The 27,718-nt window shown below is 37.5% G+C and overlaps 1 protein-coding gene and 1 non-coding gene across 3 annotated transcripts in view; one reads left to right on the forward strand and one right to left on the reverse strand.

The window, feature by feature from the left end:
* Positions 1-27,718, reverse strand: part of LRRTM4 (leucine rich repeat transmembrane neuronal 4) — a 682,133-nt gene that overhangs the window by 456,672 nt on the left and 197,743 nt on the right. The gene's annotated exons all lie outside the window — the stretch shown is intronic.
* LOC118717906 lies at positions 25,940-26,042 on the forward strand. The gene has a single exon (XR_004987654.1). It is a non-coding gene; the product is annotated as a U6 spliceosomal RNA (small nuclear RNA).

Genomic DNA, 27,718 nt, shown 5'->3' on the forward strand with positions numbered 1-27,718 from the left:
CAGGGTTGCTTCCTTGGGAAGATTGGGAGGGAAGAAACCATTCCAGGCCTCCTTTTGTTTCATTAGTGTCCCAGTAATTCCATAAGGGACATACCCACAGGTGACCTACGGTGCCTCAGCCAGAAATCTGACGCGTACGACCCAAGGTACTTAATATTCCACTGAGCATAAATTACACAGGAGACAAACATGCAATGCAGGAATCACTCCCGGTTTATTTACCAGAGTCCTGGTAGGTTCCAGAATCCCAGGCAGGCCACCCGGGGATCCACACTGACAGACACACACATGGTTCATGGAGGACTTTGCAGCTGCAGCAAGGCTTGAGTTGAGGCCTCTCATGATGGCTCACGGTCCGAGGCTCAGGGTTCAGGGTTCGTGGCTCGGGCAGAGCTTTGACTGGTGCAGGCAGAAAAAGTAGAAAGCGATCCTCTTTGGAGGAGCAGAAGGAATGTCTCTGATCTTCTGTGGAGCCTGCTCTTTTCATGTGTCTTCAATGCTCAGATGTATCTTCAGTGTGTCTTATCAGCGAGTCGCAGGAGCCTTGCTATCTGGTCTTACATATGGGGTACAGGTCACTTTATTTATTTCCTACATACAGGCCACTCAAGGATGCTTATCAATTTGTTCACATGCCATTCCATACTTTCAGATATCACACTTCAATTCCACACTTTAATACTTATTTTATATTATATTTATCCTTATTACTATTATTATAACAATTAGGTACAACCTGGAATCAGCACAGAAGAGTGAGCTCTCTATCCAGCCCAATCCTCACCACAGCTCCATTAGGTAATAAGTGGACATTCTCATCTAGTATCCTAGCATTAGTTGTTTTCTAGTTTGTTTTTGCTACCTGTCTCTTCTGCAACTATATGGTATTTGTATTTGAATATTTTGGGTGGCATAAAGAGACAGTAGAAGTTCCATTCTACCTTTGACTCTTAAGAAAATCCTCTTTTATATCAGTTTTACATCATCCTAATAAATCAAAGGAATAGACAATTTGACTTATTAAGTTCTATAAAACGTTTGCTAAAGTGTAATGAAACTAATTACTTGACTTACAGAGATTTTTCTATAGTTTCCACAGTTTATTTTACAGCTGAGGTGAAGGCCTTCTGTTTAGGGACTTTGTCTCTGAATGAGAATTGGGGTAAAGAGAAAAGTACAGGCAGACTTCAGAAGGTTGATCTCAGGGATGCTCTTCATGTATACAGTGGCCTATGTTTCCGTCTCTCTTTCTGCCCCTCGAAACTCAGGAAGTAAGCCCGCCTTTTATCTGGTTTGTTTAAACCCACGGTCTCTTCTTCTACAAAGCCTGCCTGTGAATTTTTCAGAAGCCTCTAGATGCTGTCTCTGAAGTTAATCATGCTATGGATTTTTGCCTTAATTAAAAAGTTCAAAGTATATTACTTAAAAATAAATTAATGATAATATAATGAGAGAAGCTTTCTACTCAATGTTTCTATTGCTCTTAGTCAATCAAGTTTAACTTCTCCAGATTATAGACAATTAGAGGCCCGGTGCACAAAATTCATGCATTGGGGGGGGGGGGGTAGTGTGTCCCTCAGCCCAGCTTTCACCTTCTCCAATCTGGGACCCCTCAAGGGATGTCTGACTGCCCATTTAGGCCCGATCCTCCCAGTGACCCAAGAAGAGGCCCTGGTATCTAGGATTTAATTATCTTCTATAATTGAAACTTTGTATCCTTGAGCAGAGGCCAGGGCAGGCCAGGAAGCTTGGCTTCCTCCATTGCCAGGGAAAACCCAAGCCTCCTGCTCTCTCCAGCTTCATGGCTGCCACCATTTTTCTTGGGATTTAATTATCTTCTATAATTAAAATTTGGAGACTTTAGTGGAGGCTAGGGTCTTGGGTTTGATTCCAGGAAAAGGGCATGTACTTCTCACTCTGGTTCAGAGCGCATGGAAAAGGCATGTGTCTTTCTCCTCTTTTTCTCTCTCTCTTTCTCTCTCTCTTTCTCTCTTGCTCTCGCTCTTGCTCTCGCTCTTTCTCTCTCTACCTCTCCCTCCTCCCCTCATCCCCTCCTCCCTTCTTTTCTATGAAAGTAATGGAAAAAACATCCTTAGGTGAGGATTAAAAAGAAAGAAAGAAATTAATCAGTCATTGACAATAATGTCAACTAGCATTCTGTGTGGATCTATTATCAAATAAAGGCAATCTAATTAATATAGATACTTGATTCTGAAATTATCTCATATGAAAACCTCTAAATGAACTTTTTAAAAAAATTCTGCATCTAGGTTCAGAATTACTACATCACCACCTCAAATAGCAGAATCCACAACAGACATTTTCTTAATATTCTAGAAGCAATTTTTATGCAAAGCTAGAGTTGAAAAACACTATGATAGTTGGTAAACTGAAATCATGAACTAATAATGCATAGGCCAATCCCCTCCACAAATTAATCTCATGACATTTACAACTGACTAATTAATTTTGTATTCATTAGAAAGTGTCCTACTGCTATTTTAACAGAAGAAAATAACTAGAATAGAAGCAATGTCATTTTTACATTCATTTTCCAACAACCAAAAATAAATTATGCTGGCACTTAATTGTAATTCTAATCTAATAATGATAAACAAGTTTATTGATTAATGTCTCTGAGAAGAACCACCTAACAATATAGAGGATGACATGTATAAATGTTTACATAAAACATTGTACAAAGAAATCTTCATGCAATGTACAAAAATGTTCTTCTAGTGAGATAGAGATTTCCAATCTGGTTAAAGTGAAAATTAAGAAAACTGATATAGGAATAACAATTAAAATTGAATATAACAGTCTACATTTTTTTTTTTTTTTTGCACCAATGCATACCAGTTTTGTTGAGAAGAAATTAAAATGCATAGATTTCCTGGCCAGTGTGGCTCAGTTGACTGAGCATTGTCCTGTGCACTGGAAAATGCTGATACAATTCCTGGCCAGGGCACATGCCCAGGTTGCAGGCTGGGCCTCCTGTTGGGGTGCATGTAGGAGATAGCCCATATTTTTTTTTCTCTCTCTCCCTCTTCTTTTCTCTCCCTCAAACACACACACACACACACACACACACACACACACACACACACAAAATATATTAATAACAAAGAAAAATGCACAGGTTCTTCTTACTTGCCATTAGTGGCCTGGTACATGAAATTCATGCACATTAAAAGGGAATTAATTAGAGGAAATATTTTAATATTGATATTTGTCTTTTCTCTATTATAGAAGTGTCAGAGTTGAGAGAAAATTAGTAAAATATATATGAAAATCTCTCTCCTGTAAGAGTCTGGGGCGCACCATGGGACCCAGACTCAAGTCCACACCCACCTCTGCACCTAAAAAATCACGAAATACCCCAACCCTGTCAAGCCCCACAGGGCTGGGGATGCAGCCTCAGGTCTCCTCACCTGGCGCCGGGTAGGGGGCACAGCCTGAGGTCCCCTGTCAAGCCCTGCAGGGTAAGGGGCACAGCAAGTCCCTTATCAGCCCTGCCCCGGGGGGGGGGGGTAGTTGTAGGGGGAGGGGAGAGTGGTGAGGGCCACAGCTTAGGTCCCTCATCAAGTACCATTGGACTGTGGGAGGTGGAGGGTATGGCCTCAGTTCCCCCGGAGGGAAGGCACAAAAATCATGTGCATATTAGTTCTTTGTTATATAGGATATTATGTGTGTGTGTGTGTGTGTGTGTGTGTGTGTGTGTGTGTCTGTGTGTGTGTTTGTGTGTATGAATGCATAGATGCATATTTCACTATGTTCACTTTATGTGTATGCTCTCACAATATTTTCTTCATTACCATAGTATGAGTGGTGGAACATAATCAACTTCAGCTTTAAGACAATTCACAGAGGATTCCTGAGGTAAACAATTTACTTTAAAATTCAGTCTCATGACTATAAGAACTGGGAGATTGTTTCATTTTCTGTGCCAGCAGAATATTTGGTACTTTTCACCTTCTATTTCTAAAATCAAGTGCAGAAAAAATAAATGCCTCTTTAAGCAAAACTAACACATTATCCATTGTAATATACTCTAAGACTAAAAGGGGGTAAGAAATCTAGAGGAGTGTGTCCATTATAACACTTTGAAAAGAAACAATTTGTCCTTTCAAAGAAAACATGTTGACAGATATATGGAAACATAGCAAGGCATTGTCACCAAGTGGGAGGAGTTGATGTGAGATGATTTTTTAAAGTTTATTTGAAGCCCATGCTGTCTAATAGAACACATATAAAAAGTCATCTAGAAAATGTGGAGTTACTTTACATCTAACTTTTAGAAAGGATTATTCATAAGTCATTTTCTCCCATCAGAACTGTTATCAAGCTAAGACAGCTTACTAATCTTTTGCTACTAATATTTAGGCAACAAATATATATATATATATATATATATATATATACATATATATATATGTATATATATATATTATTTGGTTTGATTCCTAAGATATTTTTATATGGAAAGCAAGGGAAAAACACTACTTAACTATTTAGCATTACAAACAAGGATTGTGGCTGAGTTTTATCAAAGATTAATTGAATAATTTCCATAATAAGTGGATCAATTCTTCATTTGTAAAATACAGTTGATAATAAATAGCATATAGGGTTGCAGCAAAGAATAAATTATAACAACTATCCATGCCACTTAATACAATGTCTAGCACAAAGGAAGCATGCAATATTTGGTAGGTTACTTCAGCTGCATGTCAATCAGATGCATACACTATGCATGCAGATCATTTATTAATTAGTTACTACTTTCTTTATAAATACATTTTTATTGATCTCAGAGAGGAAGGAAGAGGGAAAGAGAGAGAAAAATATCCACAATGAGAGAGAATCATGGATTGGCTGCCTCCTGCAAGTCCCCCACTGGGGATCGAGCCCACAATCCGGGCATGTGCCCTTGACCAGAATCAAACTTGGAACCTTTCAGTTCGAAGGCCAACACCCTATCCTCTGAGTCAAACCAGCTAGGGCTAGTTACTACTTTCTTATCTTCACCCAAAAACATGCTTCTATTGATGTTAGAGAGAGGAAGAGAGAGGGAAAGAGAAAGAGAAACATCTATGTGAGAGTGAACATTCATCAGTTGCCTCCAGCAAGCACATTGACCTGGGAAAAACTGCAACCTATTATAGAATTGTGCTTTGACTGGGAATTGTACCTGCAACCTTTTGGTGTACTGGGCCGTGCTCCAACCAACTAAGTCACATCAGCCAGGGCTAGTTAAGACTTCTTATAAAAGGACCCGAGGTGTGTATTTATATGCAGATTCACATGTTCATTTCATGCTTATTATCATTATCATCATCTATTTTATTAGGATATCAACTTGAATTTGACAGTACCCTGTGCCTTCATAATTAAAAACAGCAGCACAAACTAAATTAAGAGAATGAAAATCCAGTTGTAATAAGTGGAAAGGCACCTCCAATGATGCTATACAAATAAGATGTTCCCCCTCTCCCACCCTTTCAGTAGGAAAGCCATACAGTGTTTCTTTTAAAGCTACTTAGACTTTTCAGTGTGTCTAGGTTACTAGTATAAATATGAACCTACTACAAAAAAAACACACTTTGTACATTTTCAATATACTCTGAAACAGACACTTCATGACATTATAAGATTGCTTTTTTATTTAACTGTATAATTTAATCTGGTTTAAAGAAAAAGGATCATTTTTATGCTTCCAAATTTTATGAACATTGAGTGTGGAGAATTTCTAATTTAAAAAAAAAATATGTTTTTATTGATTTTAGAGAAAAATCGAAACATCAGTGATGAAGAGAGAATCATGGAACAGCTGCCTTCTGCATGTCTCCTACTGGGGACTGAGTCCAAACCTGAGCAAGTGCCATGATCAGGAATTGAACAGTGACTTTCTGGTTCTTGTGTTGACCTTAACCACTGAAAGACATCTGCCAGGCAAGAATTTCTGTGTGTGTTTTTTTTTTAATTTTTTTTTATCATAAAGTAATTAAATTTGAAAACTGTAACCCCATGGCTAAAGAAATAAATCACTTCTTGCTAAAATATTTTAAGGAAAGATTACCAATATAAAATATTATCAAAAATGTTTAATAAAAGAAGTGGCATTTCATAAAGTTTTACCTTGAATGGTGTATGTCCTATGTTATGTTTATGTTATGTCACAAGACTATATTAAATTGTAATTATTTCTAATAAAATGTAATATTGCACAAATTACCAGAGTCATTCTTTTTGTTAAACACAACTTTAGAAAAAAGAAGAAAGCTATTGCTAAAACTATCATATTAATATCCTTCTGAGATTTGAAATATAATTGCAGTCACTTTTCTTCTGCCCCATGAGATATAAGAAGGATGCGGGAGGCAGCTGGCTATTCATTCATGTAATTATATTTCTCCCTATGTTTAAATTGTTGGGCAGAATTTTTGCTAAGAGAAATGAAAATGAATAGATCCCATTCTCTTCTGATTGAATGTAGTTATTCTTGGACCACAGGGAGCTTAAAATGCAGGGTAGGAATGGCATATTGTGTGTGTGTGACCTTTACTCAAAACTTATCTGCAACATAGATAAGCTAAGAAATCGCAAGAAATACAGTTAAGACATTGCTTAGCAACAACAAAAGAAAGAAAGAAAGAAAGAAAGAAAGAAAGAAAGAAAGAAAGAAAGAAAGAAAGAAGGGAGGGAGGGAGGGAGGGAGGGAGGGAGGGAGGGAGGGAGGGAGGGAGGGAGGGAGGGAGGGAGGAAGGAAGGAAGGAAGGAAGGAAGGAAGGAAGGAAGGAAGGAAGGAAGGAAGGAAGATAAGAAAGAAAGAAAGAAAGAAAGAAAGAAAGAAAGAAAGAAAGAAAGAAAGAAAGAAAGAAAGAAAGAAAGAAAGAAAGAAAAAGAAAGAAAGAAAAGAAAAGAAAAAGAAAGCAAGAAGCAAGCAATGGAAGGCTCACCTGAAATGAGATCAGGTGAAATAATTTAAAAAGTCTTTGAGACATAGTTTCTCCACTTCTAAGTCATCTAGGCAGAAAAAGAGAGCTAAGCAGAAACAGGCTTATTCCCATACATCAAAGAAGCAACAGAGGAACAGATAGAAATAGATACTTTTCTAGTCATCACTGCAGACTCACATTGGGGCAGTAAAAGTTCCATCAGAAATACTCAAAAATGATTTCCAAATTTACAGCATGAAAATATAAATCTAATGCAAAAATAAAGAACTGTGTTCCAATACTATTCAGTTTGATTCAGTGGCATCATAAAAAAACTTTTCTAGTTCTCTTTATTTATTTCGAAAAATAGTAGCTAGACCTAATCTTTATTTTAAATCTTTACATTAAATATAAGCATATGTTTACATTTTTAATCACTGAATCTGACTGTTCAAATGTTGATTTTTTTCGAAAATGGCTCTCAATAGCATTAAGAGTGGGACTCAAGATGTCCTCTGAACCAGCTGTGATATAAGGGCTAGGATGTAAATGAATGCCTTTCTGACTCCAAATCTTCTTAAGATGGAACACTAAATCTTACTAAAATGACATCTCTTATGGTCACTATATAATATACCAAGAATTACACAGTCTAAATCAACCAGTCTTTTAATTAATTTACTGTGGATCAATTTTTCATATAAAAACATCATGGCATGTACATATATGAAATGAGGTAGCATTTTAATGCACACCGAACTCTGAGAACATTGGACCATATTAAGTCAGGTTAGAAAGAAAAGATAACAGTCAATTCTTTGAGATTACTAGTTAATTATTAGTTTTGTTTTCGTTTTTGTGTGCGGAGGTAACATTGGCTAATAACATATAAGTTTCAGGTATACACGATCAATGTTGCTGAGCACAAAAAGTCTAGTTTCCATCAATTCCTGTTCTGGGTATTTATCCAAAGAATATGAAAATGTTACAGAATAGCGAGAAGCTAGAAACATTCCAAGGGACACTGAGACAAGAAAATTAAACAAGGCCAAAGAGTTTGGCAGCTGGCAGGCCATTTGTAAATAGCAAGCCCTTATCTCTCCCCAAACAAAGACACTTGTGAGCAAATGGTTAATGTCTCTCCCAAGGCAGCAGGGGGGGGGGGGGGGGGGGGGGGGGAAAGAGTGCAGACTTGTCTCCTCCCACTGCCTAAGCAGAAAAGCCAACATAAAATCGCCAGGTGCTTCTCTTAAATTCTGAGAGAGCCACAACAAAGTAAAAGGGGGGGGGGGGGGGGGGGGGGGGGGGGGGGGAAGACACTGAAAATGAATCTGTACCCAGTTGTTCAGCAGAGGAATTTTAGCATCTATAGTCAGAAAAGTACATAAGGGAGATACCCCCTCCGGACTCCCTCCTCAGATCGGCCTAAAGAGCCCATCCTCTTTTTATGTTGGATGATAGATTTGTTTCCCTTGCGCCTTTAATAAATTTGCATGTTTTAATTTCTTAACAAACTACTTTATTAATAAATTTGCTTTAACACAATGCAGTTATCTGGAGTCACTCCTTTGAATTCATTCATAGGAGGAGAGAAGAACTGAGGAAGGATGGCCCTCTCCCTCTGACTCAGGAGGCTGTGTGATAATGCTTTCCCTAAGGTTTTGTGTGCCTTTAACCACAATACGAATTTGAGAAGTTATATGTGCCCATATAGTTATCGCAGCATTCTTCATAATAGCCACCAAATGAAAATGACCTAAGTGTCTACTGATGGACAAATGGACTAACAAGGTGTGGTATACATAAATAATGGAATACTATTCAGCCATAGAAAGGTGAAATATTGTCTTTTGTGACAACATGGGTGGATGTTAAGGCTGTCAATTATTGTTTTCAAACCCAACACTAGGTAAGTCAAGCCCAATGTAACACCAATTGTCTAGTTTTCTATTTTGACTTACACATGACTTAGGCTGTTGTTTTTTATCTCTTGTCAAATTTCTTATATTTTTACACTTCAAATGCAAACCTTGTATAGTGCATAACATTTAAATTGCAAATGATTTGAGACTCTTGAGCTCATTTAAAAGTGTGCTGCTACTTAATTTAAATTGTCAAAACATTCAAATACTAATCACACATACAGTTTTTCCAACTTTATACATTTTAAAGACAAAGTTTCAATACAAGCAGTAGCTAAAATAATTGATTTTAAAACAAACTTTCTTTGTAGTAAACTTCCTTCTCAACCTTGCTCTTCGTTTATTAAAACTGGTGCCTGAGAATAGTTCCAAGGTTTATATACATTATGCTGAATGAAGTGCTTTAGGCACTAGCAATTTCAGTGTTTAATATTCAACAGGCAGTCCTAAAAGTCAATGCACACTTTAAAATTTTCATTTTCAGTGCTATTGCTGAGCTCTTAAAATCATTGCTTTGTTATGCTACTAAAAGTTGCCAGGATGGCTTTTTCGTATGATATCTTCCATTTAAAGTAAAATAAAAAAGACCAATGCTGTATTTTTCTGAAAATTGTACAAATTTACATGCTTAAATAGCCTGTACATTCTGTTTCTAAAAATATACCTATCAAATCATCGCTACTGTTTCAATGCAGATTATTCTGAAAGATAAACCAAAATAATAACATGTGCATATATTTGTGCATATTAATGGATCACATTATTTTTAAGTCGATCTTTTCCTTAAACGTAACCATGTGTTAGGAGCATGGGTCCACACCTACATCTTCTTCTTCATGGCTGCATATTATCCATTGCATGAATGCATCATAACCTATTTATTCTATCCTAGGTATTCTATCATATATCGATATATATTATATACATTCAACTATTGAATAATTGAATCTATATATATAGATTCAATTTTGAATATCTGATTCTACATGTAAGATAAATTACTATAGTTAAAATTGCTAAGATAAAGTAATGATTTTTCTAGAAGAATTTTAACATTGATTGTCTTTGTGATATCTTAACTAACAACAGAATCAAATGCTCTAGCCTTTGGCATCCTGCAATGTCTGATGGGTCACTCAGCAATGACTGGTTATAGAAACAAGACCTCCCCTCAGGATGGTGTGCAACCTGTTTGCAACAGTTCTACTGCCGTTTACTATGGCTTTCAGATATTGCTGATCACCCTGTGTTACAAAACCTTAAGCTTGATGGTTTCCATTAACTCACACCTGCGGCACTGGGAGACTACATATCCCCAAACGGTATGCAAATTTGGTATCACTAGGATTTAAATGACTATTCCGCTTTTGCAGCTGATAAATCCTTAATATCTCTTTCCTATCCTTCCCAAAGCAGTTAACCTGAGGCCAATTAGGGATAAATATACTGCAATTTTCTGTGATACAGTTACCTTTCAAAGTTGAGAAACAACTATACTTGGAGAAGAGTTTAGTACATGTGAAAAAATATCAAAATAAAGTCTTTTTTTTAATTCATCCATTAGATTATAAAATGATGAAATCAAAAAAAAGTGACATGAAAAAATCAAATATCAGCAGTGAACTGCAACTGATGAAATGAAATTCATAATCATTTTAAAAGTAAAGTAAAGAACTACCTGTCATTTCAAATACTTTTTCTAAAATAGAGGTTATATCTGCTTGTATATATTTTGGTAGTCTACTTTTAGTTCTATAATCTTATAAAAGCAAATATAAATTGGCTAGGGACAAAACTGGAAATTTGCTCTGAAATATTAATTACTAATTTTTTTTCTCCTCAGCTCTGCTTCTTCTTCTTATATTTATCTATCTAGTATCCCAGATGTCATATATAAACATTTATTAAGAAATTTGAAATAGACTTTTCTGTTTATGACATAATGTTTATGATTTGTCTTTGCTTTTAAAATTCAATTATTCAATGTTATATACCTTGAGTGCCAGATTATTATGACTTCTGAATGCATAATAATCTGGCCACTCAGGGTACTTCTCTTGAGTACCTCATTTATTTGATATTAAAGATAGTATAAATCATGCACTTGATCAGTTTTACCCTTTGCACTGGCTAGCTGATAGAAAGCTCATGGCAAATAGATGGCTGATCTCCAGCAAAAGTCTAGAATACTTTTGCTACCCATTTTAGATACTGAGTGGCCAGATTATTATGCATTCAAGATCCCAATAATCTGGACATTCAATCATTCAATATATATTGTAACAGAGTGCACAATATAGTCTGTAACAGACACACACATGTAACTTGGCATTTTATTTTCTTCTTTATAGGGAAAATGTTAAAAATAATATTTATAATGAAATTGTGCATGTGAAATGGGATATTTCTTTTATTGTTAATAAAATACAATATAAATTCATGTGTAAGAGGTCCATGGTTTAAAGCACATGTGTCAAACACAAGGCCCGCGGGCCTTGTGTTTGACACCCCTAGTTTAAAGTATTATACTAAATAAAAATGGAAAGACACTAGCATGCCCCTGTCTCATTTTTAGTCCCAGTATAACAAGAACCATTTAAACTCCATATGTGTGCTTTTTTGTTCTTGTTGTTTTTATTTTAAAGAGTTTTATTACAGGATGTTAATGTTCAGGACACTTCAAAGCACCTAATACCACTACTAATCATATTTTTTGGTAACTGGTTTAGAAGTGCTCCTAGAGATTGTTTTCATATTGGTTTTAAGGCAAAAGTACTACTTAGTGATTGTTTAAGAGGTGTTAACTTGATGAAATGGTTTATCCTTAAAAAGCTAAAACTCCAATCCATGGATAGGTTCTAATTGTACAGCGTCTCAGGTAGCTTATGCAAGTTTGTCTTCTGACTTTGGGTCCTGTGTTTCTAAACACAGTGTGAAACTCCCTCATCCCAGCTGGGCTTCTATTTTAACTTTTCAGACAAATCAAAGACCTGGTGGTGGGCTTGTTTGCATTAGGAAGCAAGTTAGAGGAGCTCAGCATGTTCACCCAGTATTTATTCCAGAAAAGCCCAAGCAATTTTCAAACCAAAGAGGACTCAAAATATGAGCCTTCTTAGTAAGACATAATATTGCTGGCAGTACACCAAAGTCTTCTATTTTATTAAGTGAGATAGTCTGGGACTCAAAAGGTCCTTCATCGGAAAGTTGTAGCCTTTTGGGTGTGAATTAAAGACTCCAAGATTCACTTTCCTTGCAGATTCTGTTCTGGTTGGGTCCATGACCACTGTTAGGAATGGCTCCTGGAACTGCTGACTGAGCATGTGAGTACTGACATGGATCCCAGAAAGCTAGCAACCATAGTAAGAGGGGGGCCATGAAACCAACCAATTGTCTTTCCAAGGCAGCCAACCTGTTTGGTGGTTTCTACATACTTTGCCATGTACTCACATGCAGCTGCCTAAGCATTTACTCAAGTTTCAGCGCCCTCTACAGGCAAAGCAAAACAGTCCACAAAGATCATCATTTCACCATCCATCTTTCCCAGCATCTGCCATCACTTCCAAATTGCTTCCTGATCTGATGTGCATCACCATTTTCAGTCCAGTCAATGCTGAGATTTTGCTTTTTCTTGTTGTATTTGTAGATTTCATAGAGGTGCTTGGTTTCCTGCATGTTGTTGGTTAATTCCCATGTTTTCTAAGAAATACCACTCCAGATGCCACCATCGCTAGTAACTGGAGAAGCTTTGGCTTCCATGATCAAGATGTTACCTTACCTCACCAGGTGTTTGGGTGAGGGGAGCGTGGGCTTTGAAATGTCAGAACCACAGGTGCAAACTCATAAAGCTTCATATTGATACGGAACTTTTGGATTGGAAAACAGATTCTTTGTCTCCTGGAATCTAAGAATGAATCCATGGACTGAAAGTGGTATAGCAAAGGTGGTTATTTATTGAAGAATAAGTATAGACTTGCACATGGGGAGAGGGAGAGTCCCACAGAATGGACTCCCAAGTAGGGAGGGGGAAAAGGGTCCCCCTGAGTTTCCCCGCCCCCCCTATGTCTTATAAAAGCTGCCAATCCTGATGCCTTGATATCCCATCTGATTGGTCACTATATCCCTTAGATTGGTTACCATAGTAACTCCTGAGCTCAAAGGTTGATTCTCCTTCCCAATTGTTCCCTATCCCCTCTGAGTTTTTTTCTCCTCCTTTTGAATGAAGGACTTTCTTTTCTTTATTTTGTAAATATAGACATTTTGAGATTCCCAGCTCCCTCATTCTATGGAAATGTACTGGTTGCAGCTTTTCAGTTTCCCCATTCTATGTAAATGTGCCTTCTGCTGCTCTGCAGCCTTGTGCTTCCTTGATGGTCCCCTTAATTTATAAAATTTCCTAAATCTGTCCTATTTTATCCCTAAAATTCCTGTTTTAATATATATATATTATTGATTTCAGAGAAGAAGGAAGAGGGAGAGACAGATAGAAACATCAATAACGAGAACGAATCATTGATCATCTGCCTTTCTGGGGATCCAGCCCGTAACCCAGGCATGTGCCCTGACTGGAAATCCAACCATGATCTCCTGGTTTATAAGTCAATGCTCAATCACTGAGCCACACCAGCCCAGCTTAATTCAGTTTTGATTATTAAATTGATTACTGTTCTAATCCTACCTAATAAAGAAGTAATATGCAAATTAACCCATAAGCCACACCCACCAGCTAATCAGGAGTGAGTATGCAAATTAACCCCAACCAAGATGACTTTGGCTTTGGAATAAGCAGGAGGAAGGCTTGGGTTTCCCTGGTGATGGAGGAATCCAAGCTTTCCACAGTCCCTGGTGGGCCCGGGCCTCCACTCAAGGCCACAAAGTTTCAATTATATTATAGAAGATAAATAAATCCCAACATAAATAGTGGCAGCCATGGAGCTGAAAAGAACAAGAGACTAGGATTGCCTCCAGCAATGGAGGAAGCCAAGCTTTCCACCTGCCATGGCCTCTGCTTAAGGCTACAAAGTTTCAATTATAGAAGATAAATATATCCCAGACACCAGGGTCTCCATTTGGTTTGCTGGGCAGTGTGGCCAGCCTGCAAACCACCACAGTCCAAGCCACCCCACACCCCAAGGGAACCCCCACCCAGATCTGCAACACACTTCAGGGCAAACCAGATGGCCTCAACCCATGCGCCAGCCTTCTATCCTACCTAATAAAAGAGTAATATGCAGACTGACCCTCACTCCAACACACAAGATGGCTGCCCCATGTAGTCAAAGAACCTGCCTCTATGTGCCACAAGATGGCCAGCAGGCGAGGGCAGTTGGGAGGGACCAGGGCTGCAAGGGAGGGTAGTTGGGGACAATTAAGCCTGCAGGGGAGGGCAGTTAAGGGTGACCAGGCCAGCAGAGGAGGAAAATTGGGAGTGATCAGGCCTGCAGGGCAGGACAGTTAGGGGTGACCAGTTGTGGAGACCCACTCCTGTAGGGGAGAGCAGTTGCAGGGGGTGGAGGGGGCGGGGACCAGGCCTGCAGGGGAGAACAGTTAGGGGTGACCAGGCTGGCAGGGGAGCAGTTAGGCATCAATCAGGCTGGCAGAAGAATGGTTAGGGAATGATCAGGCTCGCAGGCAGAAGCATTTAGAGGCAATCAGGAAGGCTGGCAGGTGAGCAGTTGGGAGCCAGCAGACTTGGACTGTGAGAGGAATGTCCCACTACCCGTTTAGGACTGGTGGGATTGGGCCTAAGTGGGCAGTGGGACATCCCTCGAGGGGTCCCAGATTAGAGAGGGTGCAGGCTGAGCTGAGGGGCACCCCTGACCCCATGCATAAATTTCATGCACCAGGCCTCTAATTCTCAATAATATTTGGTTTTTAATGTCAGTCAGTTTCAACTACTAACAATTTTTACTTTGAGGATTTTAGTTCAAATATTCATATGAGCTTTGTAGGTATGTATTTCTTTGTCATTTTAAATAACACACATTAGCCTATATTTATTGTGCTGTCATCATGGGATGCTGTCCTTTAAGCCACACTATGTAAGAGAGGGAATAAATGTCATTACATTTTCTGATATTTCTTATATCATCCACACATCTATCATCACAGCTATGCATGTACATTGATAAGGTTTGACATAAGACACATCTATTCTTTTCTAGACAGAACTATTTTATTTTATAGTAGTCTCTATCAAAGTATGCTATATTCAGGCATTTGGTGTGTTAGCTAAGCACATTCTGAATCTCTGTACCATGCACACAAACTTTAACTCAAAAACAACAACAATAAAACACTAACCCCAAACTAAAAATCACAAAAGAATCTAACTTAAAATTCAGAATCTCCTTTGCATAGATCATACAAATTGCAAATCAAATAAAAGTATACCTAAAAGAAAGGAACACAACACCTAAACATTTCAATTCATTAACACATTCACAAAAAAAGAATGAGTTAGAAATGAAAGGGCAGACATAAACTGCTTAATGAAGATTCTTTGTTCATCATGTCCAATGCAGAAAGGCAGAAGCTGGAGCACATTTCAAATAATGCTCTCTAAATGACATTAGAATATCAGCATATCCTGAAAACATCAAAGGAACAGGTCTTGCAAGAAGGGCACAATGACAAAAGGCTGAGTTCCTCTTCCTCCCTTGCCTAGGGCTTAGGAAATGTGCAAACATGAGAAATAAACTTCCTTGACCTTTTCAGTTTTGTAAAATGACCATTCAAATGCAAAAAAGGTTGCAAGAATGTCTGCAATGTGGTGTGCCAATAGGACCGTAATAAAACAGCACGCCCATTAAAGCTGCTTGTAATTAACTTCTCTCATGAAATGGGACACCTTAGAGACATTGTTGTGTAGGAAATCCAAAGTCCACAGGGGCCCTCTGGCTAAGAAGGAGGCCTAGAAGTCCACTGAGGCTGGGAGACCTGTTAATTGATAGAAAAGCTACCCCCCAGAGATGCTAGTTACTGCACTGGGAGGAAAGCCTGTCTGCCATAGGATCCTTGGCAGTGCACAAGTTTTTATAATCATGGAACGATGAAAGCACGTGGAATATTCTATTGGAGCAAAAGGCTTAAAAAATCATAATATATCCATTTCATGGAAACTTATGCTCATATTAAAATAATAGCGTAAGTCAAGGATGGTCAATGTTACTTGTCAGTCAGTCTGGCACACTTCCTGCTTTTATGAATAAAGTTTTATTGGAACACACACATTTATTTAATGGTCTGCTTTTAGCTACAATGGTGACATGGAGAGTTGTGGCCATCGAAGTCTAAAATACAGGGGTAAATTTTTTTTTTTTTTATTCCTGGAGGAGCAGAATTTTCACTCAAAATATGATTATTTTAAGCTGGTTATTTTCAATAAGTCACATGACTCAGGAGGAACCTTTGACTCTCTGACTACTCACCTAAAATAATTTAGATAGAGGACCTGCCCAAGATGGGAGATAGCATCATAGATAACCATAGTTTAAAATGAACTAAGTGTGAGAGAGATGAACCTAGCAAGCCTCTCTGATTGGTGATCTCTATGTCCCACTGTTAAAGATGGTCCAGCCAACATTTATTTACCAACATTCATTTTTCCATTTCCCTGTGAATTTCCTTACCTGTCAAATGTGCTGTCATTTGAACTCCCCAACCACAATCATCTTTCTTCTTAGCTCAGGATATATAAGCCTCAACTGTCTGATTTGTCCAGTATTCTTAAGGGAAACTTGTATGTACATACATAATTATATTTGTTTATTTTCTCCTGTTCATCTGTGCCATGTCAATTTGATTATTCTAGGAAAAGCAGGAGGAAAAAGAGAGAAAGTTTTCCTATCTTCCTGTTAATTAACATAGAAACATTTTTGCTAGGTAATATTAAGTGAAAGGGGAAGTTAAAAAATCCTATGCTAAGCTTATATTTTTATTTACCTAAAATGTGTGCATATGTTGTGTGGGTATATGTAGCATTTGTGAATGCCTGGAACATTAAGCACTATAATATTAGAAATGGTTATCTCTATTAGATAGGATTATTAATGGCTTCCATTTTGCCATTATTATCTATTTTTTTAATTACCCATAAAGAAAATATATTACTGATGTAACAGAAAAGATACATTAAAATGCAAAACGAGCAAAATCACCAAGGTGGGTTTTAATACTGGTTTTGTAATCATTGGTTCCAACAGCAGAATTTTCAGAAGAGGAAAAGAAGCAGGCCTGTGTTTCAGTAGTGCAGAGCTTGCCAGCCTCCAGGACTGTGTGGGCCTCATTCTAGTGTAGGGCAAGCTGCAAATTATTTCAAGGTTCTATGAGTTTGATAGCAGTTGTCTGGAAGGGGGACAACTGCTCATTTTCAGCTGTGGACTCACAAGCATGGAGAGACTGTTATTTTCATCTGCACGCTTCCCATTGGCCACAGAACATCTGTCACAGGACTGCTGTCTGATGTGGCAGCGAAGGCTTCTCTCCATGTATGAAAGCCCAGCATCTGCTACAGGAAAGGAGATCAGACAACTGCAGCCAATATGTTGATACTTATCTGTACCAGACCACCAGGATTAATTAATTTTTAATAACAGTAAGCACTGCAGCAATGGATGTAATAATTTTGTTATTGTCACAGTGAGCTAGTGATTAATATTGATAATAGGAAGAGAGCCAAGGGGAGATGAGGCATTGGTCATGGGGCAGCTTCACGAGGAAACTGCAGTTTCCTGCTCCCCAGGGAATCACTAGCCCAGTGTTTTTCAACCTTTTTTGGGCAAAGGCACACTTGTTTCATGAAAAAAATCACGAGGCACACCACCATTAGAAAATGTTAAAAAATTTAACTCTGTGCCTATATTGACTATATATAAAGTAATTCTCTTGAATAGGAATCAAATAAACACAAAGAAAGTATTTTATAATTACTTTATTATGAAAATATTAAGTAAACAAAATAGTGAAAAATTATAAAATTCTTGTCTTGTCTGCACCTACGGCACACCAGGCAACATTTCGCGGCACACTAGTGTGCCGCGGAACAGCGGTTGAAAAACGCTGCACTAGCCCATTCCCCTCAGATCCCAGGGGAGGGATCCAACAAAGGGATGCCTGCACAGAGAAGTCAGAGTGAGGGAGGATAGGTGCTTTTCTGTCAGTGTAGTCCAGGGAAGGATAATCATTGGCTAGAGGGTGGGGCCGATGCAAGTTGTGAAAAATTGGGAATATATAATCCCCTGACAACAAGTTCCCACTCGTTTGTTCTCTGGCTCTTGTGAGTCTCTGGCTCCATGACCTGCACTCACCAGTGAGCTATCCTGCCATGTGGACACAAGCTAAGCTAGCCAGATGCTGGATTGGCCTGTGCTTCAACATGGAGAGACTCTGGGCACTGGCTTAATTCTAGCCCTGTGAAGACAAGATTGGACATTTCCATGGTGGGAGGGAAGGAAATGAAAACCTTAAAACCCAGAGGTTTAATTCCATGGAAATAAATATCACTCATCTTCCCAGGTGAGTCTCAGGAAATTCCTTTCCTTGAGATGTCTCAAGAATTCCACTTCAAAAGTAACAGGTGGGCCTGCAGAAGGCACCCCACTGATAACAATTACCACATAATATATATCTACTAGAAGCCCGATGCAGGAAAATCATGCAAGAGGCTCAGCCTTCACAGACCTGGCTTCCTCTGGAAGGTCACCTGGATGGTTGTTCTGCTGTTTTGCTGCCTGGTCTAATTAGCATATTATGCTTTTATTATTATAGATAACAAGTATATGTATTGTAGTAGGTATATATTATAGATATGTGTATATTTAAATGATTTGTGTTTAGCCCATCTTTGAACTAAAACAAATTCTTATTGTTAAAGGAAGAATGTGATAATATATTTGAAATATTTAAATCTCTCTCATAATTCTTATGTTTTCATTTTCAGTAGACTGCCAAGTTAGGTTTTCATTGTTAAGTAGAGCTTTGCAAATATTGCCGCAAAATATCCCCACGTTATTTGAGGGTACTGAGTACTTTCTGAAAAAAAAAAAAAAAATCAATGGAATTCAAATGTAACTGTAAAACAGTGCCTCAGGTTCATTTTAAATGCCTGGGCCTTTAAAAAACAACAAAACAAACAGTTTCTTTATATCATTTTTGAATGGATTAAAACTCTTCTATTTCTGCTGGTTCTAAGGATATGGGTGAAATCTGAAATTCAGAAGGAATCAATTTGGGACACCTAAGGGATAGGTGTTGTTGATACGAAGAAAACAGAGTATCTAGGCCCTAGGGTAAGAGCATAATCTCTGGATCTCTGGAGAGAATATTTGGGATTTAACTCCGTTTATTGGCTGTAAGAAACTGTGCAAGCTTCAAGTCCTCCATTTCCTCAATGTTAATGTGCAGGTGATTGCACTACTACATATCTCCTTCATCAGGTTTTTCTGAAAATCACAAAGGTTAATACTTATAAAGTGGTTAGCACAGCAGATGGCATATATCAAAGATTGTAAGTACTATGTATTGGTTAAGTAAATGGTAGTGAAACAGGAATTTTAAGGGGGCATAGGCAGGCTTAGCAATTTTTTTTAGGATTGGGGTCCATGGCAAAAAGTATGGGGCTGCAGACTGGGAGAATGTACATTTCCATAACACAAGGAAGCCAGCTGCAGTTAGATTTCCATAAGACAAGGAGGCAGCAACAGGTATATTTCCATAAGGGAACTGAAAGTAGCCAAGAAAGGTCACATTTACAAAATAAAGAGAAGAAAGCAGTTTATTCTGAAGGAGAAGAAAGCTTAAAGGGAATGGGAAAACAATAAGGAAGGAGGGGGGGAACCTCATGTGTCCCATTTGAGATTCAATCTTTGAGCCCAGGAGTTACTATAGTAACCAATTTGAAGGGGAATAGTGACCAATCAGAAGGGATATCAAGGCACCTTGATCTGCAGCCTTTATAAGCCATTGGGAAGAGGAACTTAGTAGGACTTTTCCCCCTCCCTACATTAGAGACTGTACTTGTTCTTCAATAAATCTCCACCTTTGCTATACCACCTTCTGTCCGTGGGTTCATTCTTTGGTTCCAGTGGACAAAGAATCTAGGTTCCAGTCCAAAAATTCGGTATCAGTAGCACCTGTGATGTTTATTGAAGGATCATGATGGGCCACCACAGGAGAGTCACAAGTAAGAGTTAGCATGAATAAAGAAGCACTTAGGAAGGGAAGACGAGTTTGGTTGTTAGCTGAGGTATAGGCTAGACATGACTTAAAAATAAATTTCAAAAGGACAAGACGTTTGTGAATCCCAGCTAGCCTTGTTAGAAAATGAGGACAAGCTAATATTGAACTGAAAATCCCGAGTTGTCAGGAGAAATGAAAGTAATTTTTTTTTATTTACCCTTACCTTGACATTCTAAATGTATATAAGGCAATCTATGTAGAGGGCACTGGACTCTGGTAGTTTTCTGTTTACTATTCCACAAATGACTAGAAAGCACAGTCCATGACTGGAATGGGACCTAGGACCCTTGAGTTTGCAGGCCAATGCTCTATCCCCTGAGCCAAACTGGTTTTGGCATTATGCCTTTTAATAATCCATTAATATTAAAGTGTTAGTGAGTGCCCATAACCTCCATTTATACCCCCAAACCTCACCTTGGACACCTAAGCTACTGAAACATGTGATGCTTCTTTTAAAACTTCTCTGACTTTAATCCATTTAAGTACCTGAATGTCACTGTTATTAATCTGAATTTCTCCCATTTATTACTCAATAGTGTTTTCTATTCTATAAAACTATATAATCCCTTAGTGCTAATTAGATGTCACTTAAACCTTTCTAATGATATAAAACTGACCTGCTTATTCATGTTGTATTTCAACCCCTTCTATATTGTGATTGCTTCAATCAGTGAAAAATGCTTTTATTGAATCCCATTCAGTTACATCATAAGTTATTAAGATAATTATGTAAATTCAGTGTACAGGGCTGACATTACTAGATAATTTTAGATAAGTACACATAACTTCAATTATCTACTTTGAATCTCAACTTAAAAATTTCATGTTTAGAGCAAAAAAAAATCAAATTATATAGTTGTGTGTTTTTTATAAATTTATATTAAAATTCTCATTTATTTCACTATGGTTTATAACACTCATATTTCCATCATTTCAGTTTTGCATAATGATCTATATGTTCTTAAATACACACACACACACACACACACACACACACTTCAATTTTGTGACTTAAACCTTAAGTCCTTTTTAAAATTTCATTGAAGTAAATGAAAATTCATCATCTAATAATCTTGACCTACTCTGAAGAAAAGAAAAATGTAAACAAATACCAACTCCAATAATGCTAAAACCAAAATCAGTATTTGATATGGTTGACTTAGATCATGCAATGTTAAGGAGAATATTAAGATATTGACTGAGTACATATCTCAATATTCCAATGAGTACATATCTAATATTGACATGTTAGTGCCCTGCCTGGCTAGTGTGGCTCAGTGGTTGAGTGTCGACCTATGAACCAGGAGGTCATAGTCCGGTTCCAGGTCAGGGTACATGCCCAGGTTGCAGGCTCTATCCCCAGTAGAGGGTGTGCAGAAGGGAGCCAAATCAATGACTCTTTCTCATCATAGATGTTTCTAGCTTTCTCTCCCTCTCCTTGCTTCTCTGAGATCAATAAAAAATATATATTTTTAAAAATAAATAAGTGTTTTAGTACTAAAATCTCTTATTTGATCACTGTGATGAAAACAAAAAAAAAGTAATTGAAAAAAAATGGTATTCTGGTATGCTTACAGCTATAGTAAACACATTTTAGAGTAAATAAATTTGTAGAAAAAAATACATCATGCTTTTAGGTTGTTTTATTTTCTTCCATCATTTAGGAAAATCTAACCCATATCATAGAGGTAGAATATCAGACTGTTTAAAACAAAACCTATCTTCAATAACAAAATAGCCTCCTGGAAACTATTGCTATCATATCCCTATCCACCTTTTCCCCTCATCCTGACATCCCTGAGCATCATTCCTAATGTTCATTTGTCCCGTATAATCTTCCATTTTCTTTATAGGCCTAGCACATATTATCTGCTGTTTAACTATTGCTATCCTAATCACTTGCATGATATCCTTTTTAAAAAGTACATTTTGATATTGATTTCAGAGAACTCCAGTTCTGGGTGAGACTCTGAGGACCCAGACTCATTTGGGGAGAAACTGGACAATCTGGCAATGAGCAGAACTTGAGGGTGACTTTCTCAGAAGTGCTTGCAGTGATTACCCCTGGACACTGATACACAGGGCAGGGCTCATTTGAAACCAATGCTGTCTGCTCTGTCCTGAGACTCAGCCCCATCCAAGGTGAACACAGATGATTTTGCAAGTCTTCTATATAGGGTGTCTCCAGCACAGTTCTCCCAGCATAGACACAGATGATCCTCAGATCCATTTGGCCTGGAGGTCAATTCTTCCCAGTGATACCAAACAATCAAGGCTTAACTACAACAAGAATGTGCACACAGCCCAAAAAGGGGTTCAACAAGAGTGTCCACCTCAGCTAACTGGGAAGGCAGAGCCACTGGGCCCTGCTAGGACACCTAGCACACAAAGCGACTCTATCATTCAGGGAAGCAGCCAAAATGCAGAGACAAAGAAACAGATCACAAATGAAAGAAATGGAGGAAAGCAAATGATTGAATATAGAGTTCAAAACCACAGTTATAAGATTTTTCAAGAATTTTCTAGAAAAGGCCGATGAATTTAATGATATCCTCAGCGATATGAAAAAGGACCAACTAGAAATTAAGCATACACTGACTGAAAAAAAAAAAAAATCAGAGATTTAACAGCAGACTAAAGGATCACTAGAATCAAGTCAAATATTTGAAATGCAAAAAAGTAAAAAACACTCAATCAGACAAGCAAAAAGAAAAAATAACCCAAAAATATGAAGACAGTGTAGGGAGCCTCTGGGACAACTTCAAGCATACCAACATTCGAATTATGGGGGTGTCAGAAGAAGAAAGATAGCAAGATACTAAAAACTTAGTTGAAGAAATAATGATCAAAAACTTCCCCCACCTGGTAAAAGAAATAGACTTATAAGTCCAGGAAGTGCAGAAAACCCAAACAAAAGGAAACCAAAGAGGACCACACTAAGACACATCATAATTAAAATGCCAAGAGCAAAGACAAAGAGAGAATATTAAAATCAGCAAGTGCCAAAACTGGTTTGGCTCAGTGGATAGAATGTCAGTCTGTGGATTGAAAGGTCCCAGGTTCGATTCCAGTCAAGGGCATGTACATTGGTTGCAGGCACATCCCCAGTAGGGGTGTGCAGGAGGCAACTGATCGATGATTCTCTCTTATGGATGTTTCGAACTATCTATCCTTCTCCCTTCCTCTCTGTGAAAAATCAATAAAATATATTTTTAAAAAAAAAGTAAAAGCAGCAAGAGAAAAATAGTTAGTTAACTACAAGAGAGCACCCATATGATTGTCAGCTGATTTCTTAACAGAAACTATGCAAGCCTGATGGAAGTGGCTAGAAATATTCAAAGTGATGAATCGCAAGAACCTACAACCAAGATTACCCAGGAAAGATATCATTCAAAATTAAAGATCAGCTAAAGAGCTTCACAGATAAGAAAAAGGTAAAGGAGTTCACCACCACCAAACCAATATTATATGAAATGCTGAAAGGTATTCTATAAGAAGAGGAGGAAGGAAAAGAAAAAGGTAAAGATAAAAATTATGATCAACAAATACATATATATCAACAAGTGAATCTAAAGATCAAGTGAATTAAAAATCTGTGGAACAGAATAAACTGGTGACTATAATATTGATAGAATCAGGGGCATAGAAAGGGAGTGGACTGATAATTTTCAGGGGGGAAAGGGTGTGGGGGTGCGGGAAGAGATTGCATACCCCCCCCCCCCCCACTGTCCTCACACCTATGGATGAGGACAGTGGGGGAGGGTAAGGGCAGATGGGGTGGGAATTAGGTGGAGGGGAGCTATGGTAGAAAAAAGAGGAACAATGATAATAATCTGAACAATAAAGCTTTATTAATTAAAAAAAAAACTTATTGTTAATGACTAAGAAGGTCTTAAAGTTTTCGGCTTTACTAAACTTTTTATGGGTTTCTTCCTGACTTTAGACTCCTAACTTCCGTTTCCTTAGAACAAATTAATCCAAAGGGCAATGTGATTTTAAATTATTTCTCGACCCAAAGTCTCTTTCCAGTGTTACAAGCCAGAAGTGACATTTACAAGGATCTGAGAACTATGTCCTTGAAATGTAATCATCAAGGAAGAGAGTACCCCTCTCTGATAGTTTCTGTAGGATGGTTCCATGGTAAAAGCCTAGCTTTGTTGAGAGTTTTACTTCAAATTGTAAATAAAATCAATTGTGTCTTCTCATCTTCTTGTAAGATTTCTCTTTTTTAAACAGAGACTAAGTGGTTCTGGATTTGAACCGCTTGATTCTTAGTATAACTTGGGACAAATTACATGATTAAACTTTAATTTCCTATTTGTAAAAAGATATGTATAATCCCTCCCAAACAGGGCAGTTGTAAGGATCAAATGAGATATGTAAAGTGTTTTAAAGAATAATACATGGCAAAAGCTCTATAAAGGTTAGAAATAGCATAGCCCTAAGGACCTGAATAAACAATTACAACAATAATCTGTAATTCAGCAGGTGATCCATGTCAGTTGTAAATTGTTTCAAAAAATTCAAGTTGAAACAGTGAATTGTTAGTTTTCAATCCAAGTGGTGTAGATTTTTTTTTCAAATGTTTCAACACAGTTGAAAACTGGCAAAGCAAAAATATTATCATATACCAGGGTGGAAGTAGAAATTGTGACTACCTTTATAGAGGATAATTAATAATAAGTATCAAAAAAGTTTCAACATTGGTAAATATTAATCAACACTGATGTTAACAAAACATTGGAAGCAACTGAAGAAAATAAATAATATTGTATAACTATTCTTTCTTATATTAACAAACACACACACACACACACACACACACACACACACACTGAGTGGCCAGATTATTATGATCTCTGAATGCATAATAATCTGACCACTCAGTGTATATCCTATATAATAAAAGGCTAATATGTAAATCGTTACCTCCACCAGGAGTTTGACTAGCAGGCAGGCCAGCCAACCACCACGTCCCTCCCCCTGGTTAGGCTGGCTGGACCCCACCCATGCACAAATTTATGCACTGGGCCTTCAATATATATATTGAGTGGCCCAATATGTGTTCAGAGATCATAATTTGGCCACTCAGTGTATATGTACTGTGTATGTGTATATCTATCTATCTCTATCTCTATCTCTATCTCTATCTCTATCTCTATCTCTATCTCTATCTCTATATCTATATCTATATCTATCTATATTAGCGGTGTCGAACTCAATCAGAGAAGGGGCCAAAATCTAAAATCCAGCCTAAATCGTGGGCCGAATGGTTTACTGAACAGTCATAAACTGTCATTGTGATGGAAACGCAGCGGAGTGCAGTGATGACAGCGTGGTGCGGGCCACATTGCAAGGCCTGATGGGACGGATTTGGCCCGCGGGCCTTGTGTTTGACACATGTGATCTATATTTATATATATCTCACACAATGGCAAGTTTTTTCCCATCATTATTTATCTCCTCTTTACTCTTTTCTACTTCTTTCCACCCACCTTTCCTCTAGTAATCTTCACACTGTCATTTGTGTCTGTATTTTGTTTGTTTGGTTGTTGTTGTTTTTTTTTTGTTTGTTTTTTTGCTCAATCCCTTCACCTTTTTCACTCAGTCCACTAACCTCCTTTCCCTTTAACAGTTGTTGGTCTGTTTTTTGTATCTGTAAGTATGTTTCTATTTTATTTTTTTTACATTAAATTCCACATATATGTGAAATCATATGGTACTTGTCTCTCTCTGACTGGGTTTTTCACTCCACTTAATAATCTCCAGTTCCATCTAGTAGTATTCCATTGTGTACTAAATGTACCACTGCTTTTTTATCTACTCATCTACTGTTGGGCACGAGGGCTTTGGCAGGACATATGCTAAAATTGGAATTGTACAGTGAAGATTAGAATGGCCCTTGTGAAAGGATGACATGCAAATTCCCACTACACTTTATATTTATAAATCTATCCCTAAATAGACATTAAGATATCAAGTGGTATTCATAAAATTAGATGATGCTACTTAATGATCCCACAGAATCAATGAAACATTAGTTCAGTTAAGACAATGCTAATGAAAGTCTGAAGGGCAATTAAAAAAAATTAAATATATATATCATTGATTTTTTTTTTTACAGAGAGGAAGGGAGAGGGATAGAGTTAGAAACATCAATGAGAGAGAAACATCAATCAGCTGCCTCCTGCATACCCCCTAACAGGGATGTGCTCGCAACCAAGGTACATGCCCGTGACCAGAATCGAACCCGGGACTTTTCAGTCCATAGGCCGACACTCTATCCACTGAGCCAAACTGGTTTTGGCATGAAGGGCAATCTTTTTTATTTGACTTTTTATTTTTATTTATTTATTTATTTATTTATTTTTAAATATATTTTATTGATTTTGTACAGAGAGGAAGGGAGAGAGATAGAGAGTTAGAAACATCGATGAGAGAGAGTCATCGATCAGCTGCCTCTTGCACACCCCCTACTGGGGATATGCCTGCAACCAAGGTACATGCCGTTGACCAGAATCAAACCCGGGTCCCTTCAGTCCCCAAGCTGACGCTCTATCCATTGAGCCAAACCGGTTTCGGCTTTATTTGACTTTTTAAATAAATATTTTTGATGAACTAGTTTATTTCTGTTCTCCAGATAGATAAAACTTAAAATCATTGACTATGTATTGGCTATTGAAAACAGCCTCTCATCTAAGAACTTTCAAAGAAATGGACTCATTCTATATTGGTGATGATGTTAATAAAGACAAGTATGAAGGATTTTATTTGCTCAGAAGATATAAACCTAGTGTATTTTTGTTTTACTCTCCAAATCAACATTTTCCTTTTCATTTCTAGCACTCAATTTTATTTAAAGCATGTTTTATGGTAAATGACTATGCTTAAATGACACATCATGAAACTGTTATATGTGGCTCACATGAAGATACACAGAAGTTCAAATGAAACATTTATGGACTTAAAAGCACCACAGGAAAATAAACTCAGACCCAAAACTTCCAAAGAACTGCTGCAGAGTACATTACTTTTGGCTAAAAATTAAAATGACACCTGGAAAATATTTTCAAGGGACAGACACCAAATCTAATCATTTTCTTACTTAATATCATTTAGGCTTGAAATAGGATAGTTTATTTAATTTGGGTAAAGGAACAGCCGGTGTCAATTTATTTATGCAGTATGTTTACTGTTTTCCTTGATACTACAGTGATAATTACAATTTTAGAATGGATAATTTTTTAAGAATAACACTTCTTTCACAGTTTCTCTTTGTTTTTTTTTGTTTTTTTTTGTTTTGTTTTTGTAAAACTTCCCTCTATTGACCCAGAAACCAATGAGTTCTTGAATGCTTTCAGCTTGTTCGCATTTCTCCTCCTCCTGTCAAAGTGATTGGGAATTATGGAAGATTAAACATACCTAATTTTGTTGTGAGAAATATTCAATTATGAGTATAAATTGAATGAGTGCAACACTTTGGGCACAATTCATAATAAGCACAACAGCTTATCAGCTTTAAAATTAAGGACAAATGCCCTTCTGAAGTGGCTCAGTGGTTGAGCATTGACCTATGAACCAGGAGGCCACAGTCCAAATTCTGGTCAGGGCACATTCCTAGGT

Source organism: Pipistrellus kuhlii, unplaced genomic scaffold (genome assembly GCF_014108245.1).
Source record: "Pipistrellus kuhlii isolate mPipKuh1 unplaced genomic scaffold, mPipKuh1.p scaffold_m20_p_13, whole genome shotgun sequence".
NCBI lineage: Eukaryota > Metazoa > Chordata > Mammalia > Chiroptera > Vespertilionidae > Pipistrellus > Pipistrellus kuhlii.